The 26,153-nt window shown below is 37.0% G+C and overlaps 1 long non-coding RNA gene across 1 annotated transcript in view; it reads left to right on the forward strand.

Moving 5' to 3' along the window:
* The window catches only part of LOC134668052 (uncharacterized), a 47,670-nt gene extending 22,645 nt beyond the window's left edge, over nucleotides 1-25,025 (forward strand). Inside the window, exon 2 of the long non-coding RNA XR_010098714.1 lies at nucleotides 24,920-25,025. This is a non-coding gene — a long non-coding RNA (uncharacterized LOC134668052). The remainder of the gene's footprint in view (nucleotides 1-24,919) is intronic.
* Nucleotides 25,026-26,153: the final 1,128 nt, after the last annotated feature.

Here is a 26,153-nt window from a genome sequence, read left to right on the forward strand (position 1 = left end):
ACCCCTTATAGCAAATTTCAACGAAATCGTTAGAGCCGTTTCTGATACCATCCAAATATATAAATAAATAATTATATATATAATAATTGCTCGTTTAAAGGTAAGATAACACAAAGGAGAAACAAAAAGAAATTACCTACTCGCACCAGTCTTGAACCCCAATCCTCTTGCACGTATTTCCACGAACATACCGTTACGCTATTGCAACATACTTACGTTATGTGAAATTGTCTACTACAAGGATCTCGGAAACACTGTTTGCATGTGTGAGTAATAGTAGGAAAAAGCGTGACAGCAACACTCCGTCGAATTAAAAAGGTGGTTTTTGCACAATGAAGTATTCAATGTTTATTTTAATAGTTCAATATTTACTTAAAGAGTGCGCGAAACATACTTTTAAGTATACAAATACCAAGACCATTTCACAAAAAAATAAAATCTGAAATTTTGCAAAAGTGGTGCCATCTAACGAGAGTTAAGTTTTGAGTAACCTAGGCGAACCACCTTTCATGATTAAATTTAATAAGTATATCAAAGAGAATATAGTGCATAGAGACGGATTGTCAAAGTAAATTATGTAGCCACTGTAAATTTACTGCCATCTTTCGACAGATGATAAAACTGTTAGAACGCCATTTGATTTTGGTACTTAATCTTTTACTGATATACGTTAACATATTAAATATAAATACTAACGCCATCTACTCGACTATAGGCCAAAAGTATGGTGTAATCTTTTCGAGCGATGATAACAGCTTATTCTCCGTGCAAGATTTATTTCAGAACGACATAGTACGTCCCGTATATTTTGAACTTCAACAAGTTTTTCAACGGCAAAATTTTGTCGAAGTTCATCTAGCTATAACATTATGAATATGGTGCGTCATATCAAATAAATGAATATAACCTCTTTTTTGTTAGGAATTAAATAGTGATTATTTATTTTCTTTCATTGACACTTGTTTCCTATATATTGTATACTTTCCCTAAAAAATTAAAAAAACTGTCAACCGGGACATATTTCATGCTAAAAGGGGGGTTGCGTCAGGGGCAGGGGGTGGGACATTAGTGTGCGTAAAGCACTATATCCAAAGGTATCATACTACATTCAATGAGTGCTGGCTATAATTTGTTTTTCAAAAAAACACAAATTGACCGAGTAATAGAAAAACTCCGCGAGCCCTTACAAAGCTCTGCCTTTTGCTAGTATGCTATTGCAAAATGTGAGAATGGTCTTTCAAATTACAAACCGTCTCGAACACGCGTAATATTTAGTAATAGTAAACCGAGATCGTCTGTGTCTGCGTCCGCTGGAGACGTCGCGGCGATCGTGGGACTGGGCGTGTGATTTCTCAAGATGTATGGCATCGTCGTCTCGCTCATCTGAAATCAGGTATGGCCAATGGCATTGACTTCAAACAGTGTATTGCTTGCATTGGGAAACCCCCTAAGTTACCGTTTCCAAAGAAATCGTTTACGAGAGCGACTGAAGTATTGGGGCTCATATACCTACATACTGACGTTTGCGGGAATATGCCGCAAACATCGTACGTTGGTTTGAGATATATGCTACTTTTTGTAGATGATTTTTCGCGTAAAACGTTTAGTTATTTTATTACAAAAGAAAGATGAAGCTTTTAGTAAAGGACCCCGGACCTAAAGTATGGAAAATATGGTTTCAGTTAAATATCTTGAGATTTTGATATGTTATAGATTTCAGAGTCCTGAACAAAAGCACAGTATAACTAATAGTACTACCTAGACCAATAGTGGGACCTGATTTTTGCACTAAAAGTTTTGATAATTATAAAGATGAAAAAGTGATACTTATCTGACTTGGAACATATTTTTAAGCATATTTGTAATATATGACGAAAAGTTAGAACGAGCGTTAGATATAAATTAGGTATTTATATATTTTTAGTAATGATTTTTTAATATTGAAATTAAAGCGCAATGTTTAAGTTCCATCGTTTATAATGTGTATGACGCTTTATAATGTAAAATTATTAGATTTTTTTTAACGTGCTTCTTTGTCAAACTACAATTAACTTATTATTTTGTCGATATTGAATTAAAGTTTAATACATCCACAACAACATATCTAAATTCTTAAGTTAATAGGCAAGCCGAAAAATTAGAAGAATAAGATATATACTTTAGAATTAATATGCGTTTTTTGTCCTGTAAGATCTAATATTAAATTAGAGTGTAAAAATAAGGCTATTACTATAAAATAATATACGCAGCCATATTATGGAAAGTAAGAAATTTCTGTGTGTAGTTCTAATAGTAAAATCTATTTAAAAAGGAGCGAAATTCATACATACGCCGCGCTGGTCCGTCAGTGTCGCCGGCGCGGCGCCCGAGAGCCTATCATAGCCTACCTATACCTCGCCCCTCGCCCCACCTCCCGCTCTGCAACACTGCCTGTCTTTTTTAACCGACTTCCATTTCATAGAAGGAGGAGGTTCTGTATTCGGTTGTGGCTATTTTTTTTTCTATGTACGTTCACCGATTACTCCGACATCCGTAGTCCGATTTGAGTAATTCTTTTTGTGTTTGAAAGGACCTACCTCCGAGTTGGTCTCATTTTAATTTGGTTCTGTTCTGATGATGGGATCCATGAGGAATTGAGGGAACTCCTAAATTTTTAAAGGCACATACATGGTGATTTGGGTGTTTTCTTAAGCAACTCGAGCATTTTCTCCCGAAAACCACCATTTTGATGAAGTAGACCTGATGATGATGGTTGTTTTGATGATAATGATGATGATTTTTTTTAATGTAGTATGTTCAGCGATTACCTGTGATCCGATTTGAGTAATACTTTTTTTGTTTGGAAGGAGTTACCTCCAAGGTGTCTCCGTATTATTTTTGTTTCTGGTTTGATGATGGATTCCATGAGGAATTGAGGGAACTCCTCAGTTTTTAAAGGCACGTGTAAAGTGATTTCGGTGTTTACTAAAGTAACTCGAGCATTTGCTTCCGAACACCGCCAATTTGATGCAGTGCTAGTGTAGCCTTACCACGAGTTTGACATTGACATATTCGCTAAGTTAGCGACGCTAACGTCTTCGTAACTTACTTTTTATGCATCTCGCTCGCACTAATATGCCAGTACGAGCGAGATGCAAAGAAAGTAAGTTACACACACGCTAGCGAATAAATCAATGTCAAACTCTTGGTAAGCTGGTAAGGCTACTGATTGGGGGTTAGGGTTAGGAGTTAAGGGGTCGGGGATTAAGGGGTCGGGTAATGGTGGTTGAAGGGGTGCTGGTTCAGGGCCGAGGGGTACATGGATCAGGGGTTGATACGCTGTGAGGTTGAGTGATTGGGGGGGGGGGGGGTTGAGGGATTGGGTCAGTGGCGGGGCGGAGGATGGATTTAGTGTAGTGACAGGAATTATAATTTCCCAGACGGACTCGAGAAAATTCCTGATTACATATTTATTAAAGTAGGTACACGAATTTAGTGTTAATCATGATGTTGTTTTTCATTCATGCGTCGCGCTCTTAACAATGCGTTAAAACTAAAAATGGAAAAATAAAAACTTTTTACAAAAAAAAAGAAAACCGACTACAAAAAGAATGAAATAAAATATTATCCTTTTTAAGTCTATGCGTTACCAACTGATATGTTTGAAGTCGGTGCCAAGCCAAGTAGTAAGATGAATACCCGTCAAAAATAATCAGCTTTATGACTATAAATGGGTCAAACAGATCACTGTGTTACGTTCTTTCCTGTGGACACACACAAAGTTAAGGGCTATAAAGGTTAATTTTTTTATTTAACCCTAACCCACGTAAAAAGGTCCTCCTTTTATTTACAGAACTATGATAAAATCATTACTTACATGCCCACAAGCTGTTAACTATTGCCCACAGGGGAGAAAAATGTACAGTTCGCGCGAACACGCTAGTTTTCTCTCCTGTGGGCAATAGTTAACAGCTTGTGGGCATGTAAGTAATGATTTTATCATAGTTCTGTAAATAAAAGGAGGACCTTTTTACGTGGATAAGGGTTAAATAAGAAAATTAACCTTTATAGCCCTTAACTTTGTGTGTGTCCACAGGGAAGAACGTAACACAGTGATCTGTTTGACCCAAATCCCATTAGAACTGTACTAATAAATATTATAAATGTGTCAGTAATTCTGTCTGCCTCTTTGTCGCCTTTTCATGGCTAAACAATTGAACCGCTTTAGGAGAAATTTGGCAGGAACGTAAATTCCTTGAATTGTTTTATATTTTGAAATGTAGTCCTCTGAATAAGGGACGGGAAATAACTTCAGTCCCAATCCCACGCTTGCGTGCCGACAAACATGGTACGGACTGTGCCAAGAAGGTTTGATCGTGTGTTCTGAGGTGTGTTCTTAGGTACTGTCGACGTCAAAGTTATGTTTACACTTTTGCACCTTACTCCTTTGCAATAAGACGAAAACCGTAAACATATTTTTAACGTCGACTGTACCTACAGAAAGTACGTTCATTGTAAGGCAATCTAACGTACATTCTTATCGAATCGCACCAAAATCATGGTATGTTTCAAAAGTTGGCTTGGCACCGACTTCAAACATATCAGTTGGTAACGCATAGACTTAAAAAGGATAATGTTTTATTTCATTCTTTTTGAAGTTTGTTTGTTTACCGTGCAAGTATATAAATTAGATGCGGACATTACGTGAAATTAAAATATCTTATTACGTAAAAACAGCTACAGCTGGTCAAGCAGATCTTGTCAGTAGAAAAAGGCGGCTGAAAAATGTAGGCGCGAAGGGATATCGTCCCATAGAAACATGTAATTTTGAAATTGTAATAAAAATGTACAAGATATTCTCAATTATTTTTGTGCCTCCAGTGTAAAAGGGTTAAACTCGAGTTTGTCCAAATTACAAATTTTGCCAGTACAAGGTTTATTACATAAAACTACATCTTTTGTGCTGACACCCACGGCCCTACGACTTCTAATTGCTGAGATATCGATTGTGCAAAAGGGTTTAAGTTTGCAAAAAATCTTAACCATTATGTTCAAAACGATTTATTTTTATATAATCTCGTTTCAAAAATTGGTACTTAAGAATCGTGTTACGAACGATAGTTAAAGTAAAGTTTAATCTTAGTGAATAAACCACATTTCAAGAAACATTCGGTGTAAAGAAATCAAAATTCACTTAGATCTATTTCAACTACCGAGTCTAGTTCGTGAATGACGGTAAAACTTAAGTTTTTTTTATTATTCACAAACATTTTTTAAGACGTCATGATGTGTAAAGGGGTATAAATAATTTACTTTGACCGTTTTTCACCATCTAGTTTCGCAAAATTGAGTTAATGATTATGGTTAATGTTCACTTAGATTCCTTTCCATATATTTTTTTTTAGTTGGTCAATGTTGTGCAAAACGGTGGAAGTTAAATATCAAAAAGAAAGTCCTGTAGAAGAAAATACATCTAAAAGGCTGATTATGAAGTAAGACAAACAAGTACAACTGCCCTGTTGTCAGTACAACACTACTACAGTACAACAGTACAACATTACTCTGTTCAGTAACCATTCACAATTTCAACAGAGTAATTAAATATATTAAGTCACTCTTTAATTACATTGATATTATTCTCTTTGGTTTGTTTTTTGTACCATCAATCTAAAAAAAATGCAATATTTAGTTCCCAAAATGGTTTCTTTACACAACACAAAAGTTCAAAAAGATTTTAGCAACACTAGAGAAAGTGCAGTTTAACCTTTTCACACATTCATTATTTTTGTGAAATGGGATATAAGTTGTTTTTGAAAGCCAATATTTCCGTTACTTTCACATAAGTCAGGTTAATTTAAATGACAAGTTATAATTCATGACTTAAACTATCTAAACTAAAAACAAAAACCTATTTTTTTTAGAAACAATGCAGAGAAAACACGGTTTGAAACGTTTTTCGGCCATACTGAAAAATTAAATTTTTTGAGTTTAACCCTTTTACACTGGAGGCACAGTTTTTACTATAGTTTGTCAAAGGACTGTCTCATTTCAAACATAGAGAGAATCATCATACTATCTTTGACTTACACTAGTAATAATAATAACCCCGCGGGGGCAGCTTGTGGCGAGCTGACGGTGAGTGGCGACACCGCGGACCCCTATTCCAGAGGGCACTTTCATCTGGCCCTTGCCTCTGTGCTTGCCTTGATTGGCCGGCCAGAGTGGAGTCGCAAGAGCGGGACCTATGCTCCAGGTTGGAAGTGTAAAATGTCATAACGCCGGCGGCCCTTGAACGGATTACCGGGATCTGGCTACCGCAGACTCACCTCTCGACAACCTCACAGCCGCTCCAAAGTGTTGCCCTGTTGTCGCACTGTGCGTGCGGCCATTGCGGGGCCCACTCAATGAGTTGGCGAGTCACCACCTGTCTTATACAATTTTGAGACTGATGGTCACGGCAGGTGTCCGCTAGTCTCTCCCATAGCCCATTATCCAGTCCATCCAACTTTCAAATCTATAGCCCATGACCTTCGTTCCCATCGCAGTACAAAAGTGCTGCACTGCAATAGTCTTTGCACCTGGCGGGGACCATCTCCGGATGTATCACATTGTGCGTTCGGGGATGGTATCCGCCATGTGTATCCCTTGCTTTTAAATTAAAGTGTCTTAAAGGGCCTCTGCGCTGTTGGCTTCGGCCCCACGTACGCCTCCCAAAGGTCCGGGACCCCATGGTCCCGAGATATGGAAAAGACATACAAATAATAATAATAATAAAGCCATTTATTCCCACAAAAACATACAAATACATAAAAAATTATACAAATTAAAATAAATTATCACAATTGAGTACAAATTCCATTAAGGTATATAAAGTTAAAATTATACAGTAATTAAAATAAATTATCACAATTAAGTACAAATTCCATTAAAATCTAAAATAAATTTAATTACAGTTTTTGGGGACCCAATTTTGGGTAAAGGCCTCCTCCATGCATGACCACGATTTTCTATTTTGCGCGAGTCTAGTCCAGGTGCCGCCGGCGAACTCTTCAATGTCGTCTCTCCAGCGTCGGCGCGGGTGGCCCTTGCGGGCTCTGCGGCGTGAGTCGTTTGTCACGAACCACCAGTGTAATACGCGCTCGCTCCAACGTCCATCGTGTGCGCGGGTGACGTGACCTGCCCAGCGCCATTTTAGCCTGCAGGCTAAGTCAGCTACGTCTACCAGCTTGGAGTTTTTTCTTATTTCTGTATTTCTAACCTTGTCTCGTATTTTTAGACCTAACATACTCCGTTCTGCTGCCCGTTGAAATACTTGTAATTTGTGTATTATTTCTTTATTTAGAGTCCAGCTTTGACATCCGTAGAGAAGTGTGGGAGAGACGACCGTGTCGAAAGCTTTCTTCTTTAGGGTAATGGGTAGGTTAGATTTGAAGATGTCTTTTAGGGACCAGTATCTTTTCCATGCGATTTTAATTCGACGCTCTACTTCTCCTTTAGTTTGTTCTTTAAACGTTATTTTCCGTCCCAAATAAACATACTCTTCGACGTACTCTATCCTTTTCCCCATAATATTTGTGTCTATTTTCTGACTATTTGTAATTATGCAGGTTTTGTCCATATTCATATGTAAACCGCATTTTCGACTCTCTTTGTCTAACGTTATTAGCATGTATTCTAAATGACTGTGATTGTCGCTAACGAGTACGATATCATCGGCGAATCGCAAATGGTTAAGCAGTTCGCCGTTGATATTTGTGCCAATTTTTTCCCAATCTAAATTGCGAAATATATTTTCGAGGAGAGCGGTAAATAAGTTTGGGGATATCGGGTCACCTTGTCTCACTCCGCGTTGTATTTTGAAGGACCTTCCTTCTCTCTCTAGTTTTATTTTAGCTCGCCCTCTTCTATATATCTCTTCTAATATATTTATGTATTTAGATGGTACTCCCTGTTGTTGTAGAGTTTTCCAAAGAGCTGCGTGTGAAATAGAGTCAAAAGCTTTCGAATAGTCCACGAAAGCTAAATAAAGCTCTCTCCCGTATTCCTGGAACTTTTCTATGATCTGTGTTACGGTAAATATATGGTCAGTAGTTGAAAATCCTGAGCGAAAACCCGCTTGTTCTTTCGGTTGATTGTCATTTAACATAGGCATAATCCTTTTTTGGAGAACTTGTGTAAATAACTTTTATGTTGTCTGTAGTAAACTAATCGGCCTGTAGTTTCCAATATCTTTGGGATTTCCTTTTTTATACAACAGTGTAATGATTGAAGTTTCCCATTCTGATGGTATTTTCTCGCTTATTATGATGTGGTTAAAAAGATTTGTTATTATCGGAGTTAGAGGCTCTATTAGACTTTTTAGGATGTCATTAGTAATTCCATCGCTTCCTGGGCTCTTTGAAGCCTTGAGCGATTTTATGGCTTGACTTATTTCGCTTTCAATTAATAATGGAACATCTAAAGACTCATATTCGGGTCGTCTTGTTGTGATAGTCTCAGGGGTGTGGTGATTTCTGTGTCGATAGAGGTCTTCGTAAAATACTGTAGCAGTCTCTACTAAGTCACTCCTTTGTGATACAGTTTCTCCTGTTTTTGAGATTAAAGATGGAATCCACTTTCGGTCATCACTTAAACGTTTTTGTCCTTTCTTCACAGAGCTACGTGTCGCTAGTTCTTCTTCAATGATTTTCATTTTATTCTTGTATTCTTGTTTTTTCAGCTTTCTCTTTATTTTTCTGTAGAGCTTCGACAGTTCCTTTTTCTGATTTTTTGTTTTATTTTTCTTTTCCCTTAAGTAAGTCCGTCGTTCCATGAGGTCAGCAATATAGGGGCAAATACTCACTCTGTTTAAAGGCTGCTTGCAATCTTTCTTTATTAATGACTCTGCCATTTTTATGGAGTTTGTTATATTGCAGTATGATTTTTGGACATCGTTTGTTATGATAAGAGATGTAGATATTTCGGTAAATTTATTAATGAGATTTTGTTTTTCCAGTGGAGTCAAGGTACTTATTCTACCCTTAAACGACTTCCTTGATTTAGTTACACTAAACGACTTACACTAGTACTAGCACCCAAAAGAAAAGGATCAATATAGTTTTGTGTTTTTATTTACTGACAAATTGGTTTGACCAACTATACCTATTTCTGGTTCCTATTGTCATGTCCTGTCCTATTCAACGTCAATATCATAATAAATTGTAATAAAAATGTACAAGCTATTCACAACTATTTTTTACTATAGTTTGTCAAAGGACTGTCTCGTTTCAAACATAAGAGAGAATCATCATACTATCTTTGACTTACTCTAGTACTCGCACCCAAAAGAAAAGGATCAATATGGTTTTGTGTTTTTACTTACTGACAAATTGGTTTGACCAACTATACCTATTTCTGGTTCCTATTGTCATGTCCTGTCCTATTCAACGTTAATATCATAATATGTATATTATAAATCTACTGCTCAATATGACACGTAAGTATTGAATATACAATAAGGTAAGTGGCCTCACTTACCTTATTGTATATTCCGTTTCAGTGTGGGCTGTATATGCCTTTATACGGCCCACCTTAAATTAAAATGTTTTTTTTTTAATAAACAGGATATTAAGTATGAAAAACTCACTCAATTAGGTTTCTCATTTATTTAAGTTTCTTCATTATACCAAAATAGTTATAAAAATATTACGATACTCTTGGAAAATTATACCTATTATAAAAGTCCTATTGTGGGCCTTATTGAACACTGGCAAGGTATTACTCAATCCCGCAAAAAATAATCATTTTGACAGTAGGTAATAACATATTTTATTGTTTTTAACTTAAGAGTTATACATTTACAAATAACAATAGGTGGTACTTCAGGAGGATATTTATAATAAGTGAAAATAATTATTTTGGGCCTTAATAACTAAAGATATAAAAATTGTTAACTAACATAATTCATTATTAGTTACAGTAACATTATCTTACACCGCCAAGACGAGCAAAGCCGAAGGGCACTATCTACCTTTTATCGAAGCGCTTCGTAGTTTTTGGAACCCTCATAACTTGGGGTTGATTATACCAGATAAACTTCTCTTAAGTTCTCGGACTTATTAAGCATATCAATGCATAGCTCTTATACTTTTAGATTTTATTCATATCTAAAAACTTCGATATCGTCACTGACTCATTTGATGATCATCAATACCTTTAGGGTACTTCCTGAAGTCCTCTAAGCTGATGAAATTTGGTATGTTTGGTATGTTTGGTATAAGTGAAAATAATTATTTTGGGCCTTAATAACTAAAGATATAAAAATTGTTAACTAACATAATTCATTATTAGTTACAGTAACATTATCTTACACCGCCAAGACGAGCAAAGCCGAAGGGCACTATCTACCTTTTATCGAAGCGCTTCGTAGTTTTTGGAACCCTCATAACTTGGGGTTGATTATACCAGATAAACTTCTCTTAAGTTCTCGGACTTATTAAGCATATCAATGCATAGCTCTTATACTTGGACGTAGTTTAGGGTAAAAGATCCAACCCACAAAAATCTGTTAATAAAATTTGAACTTTCTGTCAAACGGAAAAGTCATTCATTTAAATGACAAATTTTAGAGGATGGATCTTTTACGCTAAACTACGTCCACTTTAGATTTTATTCATATCTAAAAACTTCGATATCGTCACTGACTCATTTGATGATCATCAATACCTTTAGGGTACTTCCTGAAGTCCTCTAAGCTGATGAAATTTGGTATGTCAGATAGTTTTAGTACACAAACAACAAATAAATTCAAAAACTTGAACTTTTTAATCCCTAAGGGGATGAAGAGGGGGTTTAATTTTGTATGGGGAATCAATAATCGCTGAACCGATTTAGTTGAAATTTGGTATGTAGATAGGTATTGTTATGGGGAAGGATATAGAATAGTTTTAACCTCAAAGTTTACCCTTACGGAGTGAAGGCCGATTTTAACCCCAAAGTTTACCCTTACGGGGTGAAGGGTTTATATGGGGAATCAGTAACAAGTACATTGTGTAACAGATGCCCCCAGATACTTATTTCAGGATATTTAATAGTAAATCACCCCCAACCCTTTAAATTAGGAGATGGAAGATTGTCATAAGCAACTTACAAAAAGAAGTGAAATCCCATCAAAAACATTTTGATGTAAAATGTTGCCCAGACGAAACCATAAGGCTCGCACTGTCAAAAAGTCATCAGATCTCTTGCCAAGCTTCTAACTCTACAAGCCCTAACTTCACTAGCTCTACACCTTAGTCAAAGTATGTGGCTTGGCCGTTTCGTTTCTACAAGAACTATAGTATGTATAAAATTTCAACTTATTAGTCCAAAAGTTTCGGAGCAAATAGGCTGTGACAGACGGACAGCCAGACACACGAGTGATCCTATAAGGGTTCAGTTTTTTTCCTTTTGAGGTACGGAACCCTAAACATAAAGAATATAATAAATTTTTCACCTTATACCCATGTGGCGGTAGCGAAACAGCCAAGCCGCATATTTTGACTAAGGTGTAGAGTTAGTGAAGTTAGGGCTTGTAGAGTTTGAAGCTTGGCTCGACAAGAGATCTGATAACTTTTTGACAGTGCGAGTCTTAAGGTTTCGTCTTAGCAACATTTTACATGAAAATGTTTTTGGTGGGATAGTTTTTTACAGTATAAATATTTATTTGTAACAGTTAGTATTATCTTTTAACATAATTTTTACAGTACATCTGGTGCTACATTACGACACTGGTGCTATAATAAGAACATTAAAACACTCCCTTTGGCCGTGTTTTAAAATTCGTCACTCGTTGCAAAATTTCTATTTTTCGCAATTCTATCGTAAATAACTACCTATGTATTAACAAAAAAAGTTACCTATATATGTAAGTAAGTAGTTACTGCCTTTAAAAAGTATAAGTGTCTCAATGTTATTAGACTTTTTGATTCTTTAAAACGTCTTTAGGTCAATAAAGCAAGTGAAAAATTATTAGAGTTAGACCAAGAAAAGTCTGCAGCGATTTTGACAGCCCACGCAGTGCAAGTATTATTTATAAGTCATATTTTCATAGAAGTTTCTTACAATCGGCCTTAATTAATAAGAGATTTAAAATATTAAAATTATCTTAAAATATTTTAAACTACTATTTTATCTCATACGTTCAATAAGGCCCGGGACTGGACCTTTTTACCTGCACTGACAGTTTCTTAGAAACAAGTACAAATTCAGACTAATAGGGAATAATAGGGAGCAACTGCTATTTTTGAATGCTGGGCCTTGTATGCCTGCACCTCACCTACCTTATTTATTTGTTTTAAAAGGGGAAAAGTTGTTGATTAACCGCTCGTGCTAATATTGATACCCAAACAAGCGAAACATTCTAAAATTTAACCACGAGCGTAGCGAATGGTTCGTAAAGTTGAACCTTGAGCGTAGTGAAGGTTTCAAGGAACGAGGGTTAAATAAAATTTTCACCACATCAGCTCGTAAAGGCCCTCTTGATTGTTCGAAACGGATAAGAAGAGTGGCATTTAATTTGATGCAAATTTTGAGTTGTTTCCGTAGGTATATTGGCTCAGTTAGTTGGTAAAATTGACTTTAAAATGATACATATATTGAATAACGTTAGTTTGAAATTGATTTTATGATAAAGAGATTATTTTCATAGAATAATGTCATATGGTATTCTGGTTTGGGGCAAAGCAGCTGACATACAGACTATATTTGTCTTACAAAAGAGAGCCATTCGTTCTATATATAATTTAAGGGTGCGTGAATCAGTAAGAGAACTTTTTAAAGAAATTAATATTTTAACTGTAGCTTCCCAATACATATATGATAGTATTATTTATGTTGTTAAGAATCTAGACTCCTTCACTAAGAATTCTGATGTCCATAACTATGATACTAGAAATAAAAACAAGCTTGCTATCAGAAAGTTTCGTGTTCGTAAAGTACAGAAGTCATTCGTTGGGCAATGCATTCATTTTTATAACAAGTTACCTGAGGTTGCTTAAAGATTACCCTTTCCATCTCTTAAGAATTACTTAAAAAAGTCATTGATGTTGAAGGCTTATTACAGATTCGAGGACTACTTGACAGACAAACATGCATATTCCAAACCAGAAACTGTAATAACGACAAGTATTAGCAATTAAAAGCATTGTATTATGTGTAGAGTTAAAGGTGACTCAGCTCAGGTAAGAAAGCACATCAAATTGTATGAAAGCATCTCATAACAATCAGTCAGATTAATATAATATGTATTCTCATTTCTTTTATTGATTTTATTTTCTTTTCCTTTTGTAAGAATTTGATTTGGAGGTACTAGAAGACGTCATAAAAACGCTTGCATGGGACAAGACCGGTATTAACATCCAATCCATGGTGTCTTTTTGTCGCACTTGAGATTCGCCGACGATATTGTTTTGTTTGCCGAGTCCCTGGATGATCTTCAAAGCATGATTCAAGGACTATACCATGCTTCTATAAAGGTAGGTCTTAAGATGAATATGTCCAAGACCAAAGTTATGACGAACATCACTGGCAATTCGAATCTCACCGTAACGGTGGGAGACGAAGAGCTGGAGGTGGTCGAGCAATACGTGTATCTTGGACATATTCTATCTTTCGACAAAAAACATCAGGAAAAGGAGATCTCCAGAAGAATCCAGTTGGGTTGGGCGGCATTCAACAAACTTGCGGACATCCTCAAATCTGAAAACTTTCCACAATGCCTGAAAACTCGCCTCTTTAATCAATGTGTACTGCCCACCATGACATACGGTGCCGAGACATGGACGCTCACTAGGGGGGCTGTGCATAAAATACGAGTAGCACAAAGAGCCATGGAGCGCTCCATGCTCGGCATTAAACTGCAAGACCGAGTGAGGAATGTCGAAATCCGACGCCGCACCAAGGTGCGAGACGTGGGTGACGTCATCTCCAAGCTTAAATGGAGTTGGGCGGGACATGTTGCTAGGCAGAGTGATGGCAGGTGGACCAAAAGGTTGACGGATTGGTGGCCACTTTCGGATGAAAGAAGCGCCTGGCGTCCGTTAGCTCGTTGGGTGGATGACATTCGGAAAATTGGGGGGCACTTTTGGATGAGACTAGCCCAGGACCGGGATAAGTGGCGTACACGAAGAGAGGCCTATGCTCAGCAGTGGGCGACTGAAGGCTAGAATGATGATGATGATGATGAAGAATTTGATATGTTTTCTGAAAGAGCTACGTATTTGTATAAAGTTATGTACTCACTGAGTATAATTGCATGAATTCTATCACGGAAGAAAGAATGAGCTCGCCGCGCTCTGACGGGAAACGGCATGTGCCTGGATTAGTATGAGAACCTATGTCGCCAAAACGCTGTCACAAAAATTGGCCATATTTTCTTATTTCGAAAGGAATTATGAGCCCTTGCCCATCACAGTAATTTGAACTTTACAGTCAAGAAAATTATGTCAAAATTGCACTACGATTTTTATTTTTTGTAAAAATACACAAATCATTGACAAATTGTCATTTATGCTCTATCCTTTTATACTTGCATGGTTTTTCCAAGAGTGAATGCGATAGGATAAAATATTCGACTATGAGGTTGACACATGCGATAGGGATGTGCATGATTCGGTGTAATATCGATAAACGCTTATTAATTATCAATGTACACGTAAACTATTCAGTTTTTTTATACATATGTATTACCTACTTTATTTTCGACGATTAGGTACTTACCTACTTACTTTTTAATAAAATAATCTCATATTGAAAGTAATCACGCCACCAACCACGCATATAACTGTAAGCGAGTAGGTATATAATAAAAACTGTTACTCTTTAGCACACCCCAGAACAATATTGCTTTGTAATGACGCGAAATAATGACCTGCTAGCCAATTAGTGCTAACCCGTTGTGTACTTATAGTTTTTTTTTATTAAATCAAATTTCTTACCCTCCCACCGCGATGCGTGTGTGCGTGCGTGAAAAATACGCGAGATGCGTATTTTTTACCTGCAATTAATATTCTCACTAGATGCGTGCGTAAAAAATACGCAAGTAAGTGTAAGTGTAGTTAATAAGTGTTCACAATACTTATTAACTAGCACGTTATTATTTTAAGGCAAAACAAAGCAATAATGTTGTGTCATACATCAATATGAGTCTCCGATATAAGCTCGTATGCAAAATTATTAAAAAATGCTAATTATAAACAATGGAAATACTAACAATACTTTTTGCACTTAGACGGTTATCAACTTATCGCAATAATGCGGATAGAAATGCCGCTCTGATGTACGAGCGAGATAGCACTATGCATGTTTTTACCGGAGCATGGTGTGTACTCGCATCCAATGTGAAGAACGCTTCAAGATTTGTGCAAGCTTGTGGAGCGGGCTTTAGACTGGCCAGCAAATACCCGGCAGTAAAATTATGTGACAGCTTAAAACTGACACCTTACCTACTCGTATTTAATAGAGAAAATTTACAAATATGTATGGATACTAGATACTATACTTATACTACAAGAAAAACTTAAAATCAAATAATCCATTGAATTGTAATAAATAAGTAAGAACATATTTTGTACCTACATAATATAAAATGTGCATAGGCGACGACTTTTTTGATATGATCATCCAGAGGCAAAACAAAAATAAATTATTAAGAACATGTATGAACATAAACAAACCGAACTGTGTATATTTATACGAACATCGACATCGATAACTTTTTTGATATGGTCCTCGCACTGTGGGCGAATAGCGCACCCGTACATGACTTTTACGCTAAGTAGATATCAACCTTATCTCATTTACATAAATCTGATTTTTGTACTAAACAATCCAAAAATCCTTGCGGAAACCGAAAATGTAAAAAATATTGAAATATTACATAAAATAATACTTACCGATGATATGAAATGCCTCCATATCTAATATGTTTTGTCCCGCTAGTGTTTTTACACTCCAAAATGGAGCAGCACGGCATATTCGTAATTATTTCTATTTTTTATTGGAATCGTTTTCACATCTGACATGTCACAAGCGCCATACTGAACTGTCACACGACTGACAATAGTCTGTGCTGAAAGTGTATGCAGCTAACCATAATCTTGCCACACGCTATAGACATACGTTTCACTTCTATTACTTCTTTGTTTTGTGAATTCTATAGTAATTTAAATTGTATTTTTCTTAATTACTCCTAATGCATGTTAATTATAAGATGTAATACTGTTTTGAAAAGATGTGTCCCGCCGAGTTTGTTGCCGGTCCCATATTGGGATACCCTCCTCCAATTGAGGGGGGATTTAAATCTTCTCGGGGCAGAGGTGTACGGTTGGAGCCGGTAAAGGTTTATTTGACTTTCATAAGGGCATTGTAATATGCCTACTTGAATAAACTATTTTTTATCTTTTTATCTTTATCTTAAAATGATGTTTAATTATCACTACCTAACACTTACAAAAATTTTTTTCGCTGAAACAAAAGTAATGAGTATATGTCTACAACAGTTGCATTTTTATACGTAAAACTTTAAATAAAAAATACACACGAACTTGTCATTTAAAAGTAGAAGAAATATTCCGAACCCCGGTACTCGGCATAGCCGCCGCGCTAGTTTTCTTATCTTACCGAAGATTCGTACTAACTACGGCTAATCAATGATTACTTTTGAGCCTAATAACAACCTACCCTCACATATTAAACATCTCGAAGCGTGTAACTCGTTTAAAAAAGGAACTTTCTAAACATTTGTCATTGAAGACAAACCTATAATATAAAACGAGTTGAACGTGTTAGTTAATTTATGTTTTTCAGATAATCCTAATAAAATTAAATATGTACAGTTTATCTTATTTTTGTGATGTTGCGACGACGAAAATAGATGTAAATATGTATTTTTAAATATGTTTTTTTTTTTTTTATTATGCATGGGTTTACTCATGGCCACAGACTAGCCGAGGCGTAGACGTGGCCTACGATGGAGCGAGCTCGCCCAGAAGGTGCCTGTTCACTCTTGATTTGAAGGTTGCCGGGTTATAAGAGCACGGAAATATAGACGCCGGCAAGGAATTCCATTCCTTGGCAGTGCGCATAAGGAAAGTAGAAGCAAAGCGCTTAGTGCGAATTGGCGGAATATCTACCAAGTAAGGATGGAAACCGGCCGTGCGTCTAAAAGTCCGATGGTAGAATGGGGACGGTGGAATGAGCTCGTGTAGCTCTTGGGCACACTCCCCGAAGTGCAACCTGTAGAATACCGACAGGCTGGCGACTTTCCGCCGATGGGCCAAAGTCTGAAGCTTAGCCGTTAGCTTCTTGTCGCCAATCATCCTCCTGGCTCTGCGCTCCACTGAGTCCAAAGCGGCGAGTTGGTATTTAGCTGAGCCATCCCACAGGTGGCTGCAATACTCCATACACGACCGGACTTGAGCTTTGTAAAGTGTTAGAAGCTGTCCAGGTGTGAAGTATCGCTTCACCTTATTTAGGACGCCCAGCTTTCTGGCCGCAGTTTGTGCTTTAGACTCAATGTTCTCATGTCAGTGATGTATTGTCTTTATGAGAATAAATGTCTTTAAACCTAAACCTACATATAGGAATATATAAGGGTAGGTAAGTTTCCATTAGATCATAATTGATCACTATTGATCATAATTTTATAAACGCTTTGTGTATTTTTAAGGCCACCGCGCTAACCGCTAGCCCGCCACCGTCGATCGCTGCCTCCTGCCAGGGCGCGCAGCGAGTGAGTTACGTGTATGCAAAAACTGGTCACCTACAAAGATAAATGTTTGCTAAGATTTAAGTCAGCAGCAAGCTGGGTTCTCCATACAACTGTAGTTACGCTCTCATTTTAACACGATTAGCTAAATTGCTCTAAAACTTTGTACTCACTAAAGGATAAGGTATATCTATGCCTGTAATTAATGTGTAGCTTCAGATACCATAGAAAAAAAAGCGAATATTAGTTTTTCATACAAAACTTATTTTTCCTCTATTTCATTAGTTTTGTTGCAATATAAACTAATTAGGTAGTGGCATAGATATACCTCATGTCATTGTAAAATGAGTACATACAAATCTCCGTTTTTACGGGAAGTAAAAATTCGGCTGAGCTTATTGCGGACTCTTTTAAGTTTCGTTGCTCATGCTTATTAGAAGTAAGTATATGTAATGTCATTAGTACAGTCAAGTAAATCCAGCCTACTACTAATGATACAAGTAAAATGAGAAAGACCGTACACTTTAAAAAATTATTACATATTATGGGGTTATTCCCACTAATTAGGTATCTACCACCAAGTTGTTACCAGTGGTAACTACCGGGAATTATATCCCACCTTTCTTCCCAGTAGCTACCACCAACTCAGTTTTGTGGTAACTACTGGAAATTTCTTTTTCCAATTACCACTGGTAAAAGGTGAGATTTTTTCCTAGTAGTTACCACCAACATTTTTTTTACAGTACAGTTTAAATGTTTATTTATTATATGAACAAAAAACACTATACTACCAGGCTATTATTAAAATAAGTGTTCCGTAAACAAAGTTTTGTACGGAACACTAAAAACGAGATCCGGCGATTACTTTTTGGATTATAATATTAATTACCATACAAATTTAACACATAAATCTGGTTTTTCCCACTAGTTACAATCAAGTTGTTACCAGTGGTAACTAATGGGATTTGTTTCCCAGTAGTTACCACTGGTAAAAGGTAGGATTTTTTCCTGTTACAGTTCAATAGTAATAAAAACAGTATAACAGTATAAAAACAATACTATAAATATAGAGGCTTTATTGAACCCTAACAAGATTGTAGTGGTAACTAGTGGGAATAACCCAATTTATGTGTTAATTTTGTATGGTATATCTTTTTTTTAATAATAGCCTAGTAGAATGGCGTTTTTTGTTCGTATATAAATAAACATTTAAACTACGTGACTGTTTTTTATTCCCATTTCTTCCACAAATACTAATCAATAAAACCGTATATTCGGTGTTTTTGGTGGTATACGTTTTTATACACTAGCACGCTAGTCGAAAATCTGGACAAAATCTTAATTTTTCCTAGTATACTAACCAAAAAGGCCGAATAGCTGCTATAAGGTCTTTTAACTTAGGATGTCAAGGGCGAATTATTCATTGTTACTAAGCAAAAAGGCAGCATGTGACATATGCGGCGTTTTTACCTAGTTTCTACTTCGTTACTAAGTTAGAACGCCGCATAACGCATGTTTACCGCCTTCTTGACTAGTACGACCTACACATTTTTAAACTTAATACAAATTTAAAGTGTTTTTTATAAAATAAAAAAAAACGGAACTGTTTAGAAACATACTATGAATGCCTAAAATAAGTACATATATATACCTACCACATACAAAAATAAAAAATGGATTAAATTTTAAATATAGCCGAACGCTCCACCTAAAATTTTCTAACTTTTTACATAAATGTTATTTAACATGCTTAGAATAACATAACAAAAAAGAAAAAACTTTAATGTTATCAAAACCCATTTTTGTTCAACCGCTGGTCTATACCGTACAGAAAATTCACTCCTTCACAAAAGTCATATTCATGGCTCCTCTACACGATGGGCCAACGCCGGCCACTCCAAGGGACGCATTTATGCGTTAGAGGGAGCAAGTGATATTGCTATCTCATTCTACCGCATGGCTGCGTCCCTTGGAGTGGCCGGTGTTGGCCCATCGTGTAGAGGAGCCATTAGGTATAAAATTATACCTATACTCGCCGCCTGCAACAAAATTGAAACTTATAAATAACCGCGCACGAACCGTGAATCTTGTTTGCGCGAGCGCCACGTGACACGACTATCGTGCGGTCGACAAAAGTCTCTAGGGGTGCTACCTACCACTGTTTCAGAGTCTCTTTCAGAGTTTAGACTAATTTTGTACTACCTAGATAACAAAGTTATTTTAAACGTCAAACTTCTATGAAATTATGACGTATTAAATAACACTTGCACTGGCATCAAAATCGCTGCAAACTTTTCTTGGTCTAGCTCTGGAAGAAATATTTAAAAGATGCACGTGTAGGAAGCATTCAACAGGTTGTTAATAAATGAAATTCACCTGAATTTTAACATTTTATTATCTATTATTATTAGCCCTCGTGGTAGGGCTCCGCTCGTCGTCTTTTAAGTGTAACGAAATCTAGGGCACGCTGTTCACGCGCTTCTTGCAGACGTAATATAAATTACCGCCACCAAGGCACCATACGGTTTCGTACTTGACTTCCTGCTTGCGAATGGCGACACAGGAGCCTATCGTATCGTCGAAGATGGGCTGGTTAGCCTTCCACGGCGCGAACTCCAGAACCATGCCTGTAACATAACATACACCGGCTCGGGTCCAATGTTTCAACCGATCACTATTACTACGGACACCAGACGATATCGTGGCTTTTTAAGGTTCCGTACCCAAAGGGTAAAACGGGACCCTATTACTAAGACTCCGCTGTCCGTCCGTCCGTCCGTCCGTCCATCCGTCCGTCTGTCACCAGGCTGTATCTTACGAACCGTGATAGCTAGACAGTTGAAATTTTCACAGATGATGTATTTCTGTTGCCGCTATTTATTTATTAAATCTTTATTGCTCAATACATGAAGGTACAAATGGCGCTATAACAACAAATACTAAAAACAGAAATAAAGATTTAAGTGGGGCTCCCATACCCCATACAACCAACGTGATTTTTGACCGAAGTTAAGCAACGTCGGGCGGGGTCAGTCCTTGGATGGATGACCGTTTTTTTTTTGCCGTTTTTTGCATTATGGTACGGAACCCATCATGCGCGAGTCTGACTCGCACTTGCCCGATTTTTCCTTTTAGTAAAAGGAATTCATGTTGATACTTATATCCAAAAAGATAAACAGATTATTATAATTTTGTAGGCTAAGGCCCACTTGCACCATTCCTCTAACCCAGGGTTAACTGGTTAAACCTGGAGTTACCAGTACAATTTGACACTAGGTTAACGGTTTAACCGCTTTACCCCGGGTTAGTGGGATGGTGCATGTGGGCCTAAGAGATGGATGACCGCTTGGCCATACACCTGTACCGCTAGCACGAGTTGCGTTCTCGCGCGCGAGTCCATACCTATCTACTTACTCGAAGTCGCGCTAGATGTATAGAGTCGCGCGTGAGAACGCAAGTCATGCTAGCAGGTCTGATCTTCCTCTTTGGATCATGGCATTATGGAATTCTAAAAAAATACTAATTTTGGGTAGCTCCTAACTCTTACATAATAAAAAAGTTGAAACAGTCAAACGAGGACTTATTAATGTACATAGAATTGTGTACTTTTCCATATTTAGTGTCGTACATAAAGGTATTGGACCCCGCAGTAATTCCTCTGCCAGAAAAAAACTTAACAATATGATAAAGTATAAAAAAATAAAAAGTAACCGTTTTTTTTTTGCCGTTTTTTGCATTATGGTACGGAACCCATCATGCGCGAGTCTGACTCGCACTTCCCCGATTTTTCCTTAAATATCCAAAGAATAATAATAATAGTATTTAAGTAAAGACCTAAAGTCTTAAATCGTTAATATCTTTTTACGGAAAAAACTTCGTTCAAACTTTCGTCTTCACCGGACATATTCGTGTAACGTATTGCAACAATATCTTCTATCTATCTATCTATCTATCTATCTATCTATCTATCTATCTATCTATACATATAATAACGCTGTAGACGGTCGAAAGTCTGTACATGGAAGATATTTGAAAAAAAGTTGGCTGGGGATACCTAAAATCGATAACAGAACACGTTCCAAAAGTTTTTAGAATTTTTGTCTGTTTATCTGTTTGTCTGTTTATTTGAACGCGCATCACGTGAAAACAGCTGAACGGATTTTGATGAAAACTTTACTAATCTGTCGAGAAAATTCCCGGCCAGGTTATAGGCTATAAAAATTCAACCCCTAAAAGGGGGGGTAGCCACAACACTCGATTGACTTAAGTTTGCCCCTGAATCTTATGGCGCTACTTAGGAAGGAGGGGCAAACTTTTTTCAAATATGTGCTATACTATTGAGTACCCTGGTAAAACTAACAGATGGCGCTGAATTTAATACGTTGTAACATGAATAACCCACCGAGGAAAAATTTTGCCAAATTAACTCTAAGTTTAGAATAGGGTTTACGGATATCATCAAAAATAGTTGAATAATTATGTTGATTTAATAAATTAATAATACAACAAAATTAAACGACAGTAAATTAATTGCCCCTCATTGCACAGGGCCATCTTTTGGGGAACTGAGTAAACATTAAGTAATCAAGAAAACTAAAAATGAGTTGACATAGTTACGTAGTGGTAAAATAAACCCACATATCAACACGCGTATAATTGCATAATTATTTAAAATTATAAATTTTCTCTATCATGAATTATACCTAATCGTAATTATATCGCACCCATATCAAATCCATATTCATACGGAGGTATCGCCTCGCACTTAATAATGGCCACGAAGGTGGGTACCTACTTAAAAAAAAAGCATTGACCTCTGTCATTTGCAGTGCCGGATTAATCCTTTTAATCAAAATAAGCACTTGCTTATGGGCTTATTATATGCCCCGAAGCGTCCAGGATGTCAGTGCTTTAACACAGAACAATAGTACAAGTGTCTAAATGCGAAAGCCGAAGGCCGAGCACCGCGTAGGGCCAAAGGCCCGAAGCGTCCAGGATGTTAGTACTTAAACACAGAACAATAGTATAAGTATCTAAATGCGAAGGCCGAAGGCCGAGCTCCGCGTAGAGCCGAAGGCCCGAAGCGTCCAGGCTGTCAGTTCTGTGTTTAACCACTGACATCTGGCAGGCTTCGGGCCTTCGGCCCTACGCGGAGCTCGGCCTTCGGCCTTCGCATTTAGACACTTGTATTAATTACCTGTGTTTAGAACTGACCTCCTGGATGCTTCGGGCTTTCGGCCCAATGCGACTTCAGCCTTTGGATCTTGTGATTTAGACACTTGTACTTAAAAATACTTGGAAAAGTTACGGGAGGCGCGCGTCTGTCGGACGCTTCGGATCTTCGAATCGCTCCTTCGGCCTTTGCATTTAGTTAGATTCTTGTACTATTGCTTTGTGTTTGAATACCGAAGTCGAGCATCTCGCGAATGCTTGATAATAATGATTTAGAGTAAGGCCAAGCGCGCACCACGATTTTTTGTCGTGCGATAATTTTGTCGCAGAAATGCAACGTATGTGTTTATATGTTAGTGCGCGCATATGCGACAAAAAAATCGCAGCGATTTTATAATTGTGATTAATCACATTTTTCCGCGATTGTTCGCGACGTGATTGTCGCAAAGTGAATTGCAGCATGCGGAGTTGTATGGCCCCGCGCGCACTATGATAATAAAATCGCACCCCGGCCGGACCTCAGTCGGCATTTCGCTCTCCAAACCCCAACATCTCGGCACCTGCATCTCCAATGGAGTCTCAAAATGAGACGCTAGATGTTGACCATTTAATTATGGAAATAGACGGGGATCACCTTTGTGTTATAAATGCTCAAAGTCATACAGCAATCGCATATTAAAGACACGTTTCATGACAAGCGACTGGTACGAAATCCATGTTGAGAATGAACAAATCGTCGACTTTTTCATCGCAGTGCGCGCAGTGAATTTTCTGCGATATATTACAGCGCGATTCTAAAATCGTGTCGCAAAAATTAACGTGCTGCGCGCTTGGCCTATAATACCTTAAATGTATACTCCTACAATTTGAATTTAGAACTCATTATTTTTTTTATTTGATTTTGTTTCTAGTTCCATGCCATATATATAGTACAGTCAGCAGCAGAAGTCGCTATACACTCCAGGTGCTCAAAGAGAGGTAAACGTTTAAACTGTCAAAAAGTTGTTGGCTGTCATAGTAGTATTTACTTGTGAGCGCTTAACGTGTCACAAATATCTTAACAGTCGCTATTCATTAATTTCTACACTTACAACAAGTCATTGATACCTTAGCTGTCAAAAAACCAATGGTATCTAAGCGGTCAACGTGTCAAATATGTCTGAACAATATGGAAAAATAGACTTTAAAGCATACAAGTATGGTCGAATATTGAATGAAAGATAGCCATGCTAATTTCAAGTAAAGCGTTTTGACAATCATCGAAAGCAGTACAGTCTTGTCATCACATACATCTATCTCACGTTTTATCCTTCAACCATTTGACAGGAGCCTCTCGGTCAACTTACTGCAAACTATTTCTTTTAACAGAATCGTCAAAACGAATGACACATAGCGAAAGCTAACTGAAGCGGAATTTAGAGCCAATTGTCAAGGCACGTTGTGGTCTCAGTAACAGGCGTTTGCTTTTCAAAGCAGAGACCGCGGGTTCAAATCTCACCTAGAGATTACAGCTTTTTATTTTTTGGGTGTCATATCTATTATTAATTTCATAATTTGTGTCTTTTGATTTTATGCTATATAATTTTTGAAGCTATGTCACTGTAGCGTATGTACGACTTTCTATTAGAACGTTGTAATAGGTTTGAACTCGCAGTGGGCGTTACTTTGATTACTCCTGTGCGGAAAAAAGCGGCCAAGTGCGAGTCGGACTCGCCCATGAAGGGTTCCATAGCAGCAAGCAACAATAAAATTGCGGTTTACGATTTATGACGTATTAAAAAAAACTACTTACTAGATCTCGTTCAAACCAATTTTCGGTGGAAGTTTGCATAGTAATTTACAACATATATTTTTTTTAGTTTTATCATTCTCTTATTTTAGAAATTACAGGGAAAGACACACATTTTACCACTTTGGAAGTGTCTCTCGCGCAAACTATTCAGTTTAGAAAAAAAATATATTAGAAACCTCAATATCATTTTTGAAGACCTATCCATAGATACCCCACACGTCCTATACGTGATGATGAAAAAAAATTTTGAGTTTCAGTTGTAAGTATGGGGAACCCCCAAAATTTATTGTTTTTTTTCTATTTTTGTGTGAAACTCTTAAAGCGGTTCATAGAATACATCTACTTACCAAGTTTCAACAGTATAGTTCTTATAGTTTCGGAAAAAAGTGGCTGTGACATACGGACGGATAGATAGACAGGCAGACATGAGGGACATAAGGGTTCCGTTTTTTTGCCATTTGGCTACGGAACCCTAAAATGGTGGTCTCTTCGAAAACTTACTAAATTAAATTAAAGGATATGAAAACAATGCATTTTATTAATTTCAGACATCATATTTCAAAGTAACATTAAATTTAAGCTTACCTACCTACACAATCGATATTAAATAGAAATAGTCTTAGTTTTATTTTTCAAAACGTTCGGGGTTCCATTCCCGAGCTGAGTACACAATTTTAAACGTATGAATGCAGTTTTTCGTGTTACTAAAATCGATGACATGGTTCCTAAGGAGAGATCGGTGTATATCTTATAGTATCAGATTTTCCCATACTGGCCGATCTAAATGGGCCACCCTGTATAGTATATTTTAGTACAGTAAGCGGGCTAAATAAATATATTAACATATATAATATGCTCTACGGTTTGGAAGAACAGCCGCATATGACAATTAAAATAAAAAACCGATCATACTCGTAGAACCTACTTATTTATTGTCTAAGTTTGACACTTAACGATAAAATACTGCTTTAAGAAAGGAGGTGTCAATTCATAGCTGCGACAGTATTTATTTTAAAGTTAAACAGATAAAATGTTGATGCTTAGTTACCATTGAAATAACAACTGCTTAGCAACTGGTGGCACCCTGGCTGCTGACGTACGTGATTTGCAGTGCGTGTAGGAATTAATGACAGCAGCTTGAATTTGAGCGCTTAGTTACCACTGACATTCTAACCGTTATTGTCATTGTGATTAAATAAGGGTGTATGTGTTAAAGAAAAACTCAGAAGTTAAGATATATGTGACGAACTGAAAGCCTAAGTGAAAATGACAACTAAGATGTCCTTATTTTTGTGACGATTGAAGTGTATATGTTTTCTTGGACACCTTGCCCGCTCAGGTATATCTGCTGCTGACTGTACCTAATCTGTTTTCGTGTATTAATAATAAACATCCTGAAACCTTTCTTCAAAGTCAAAGTTTTTTACGTTCGCAACATACTTAGACGCTATTTATGCCCCTCTCTCCCTGATATTGACGTTGATA

The sequence above is a fragment of the Cydia fagiglandana genome, chromosome 10, assembly GCF_963556715.1.
Source record: "Cydia fagiglandana chromosome 10, ilCydFagi1.1, whole genome shotgun sequence".
NCBI lineage: Eukaryota > Metazoa > Arthropoda > Insecta > Lepidoptera > Tortricidae > Cydia > Cydia fagiglandana.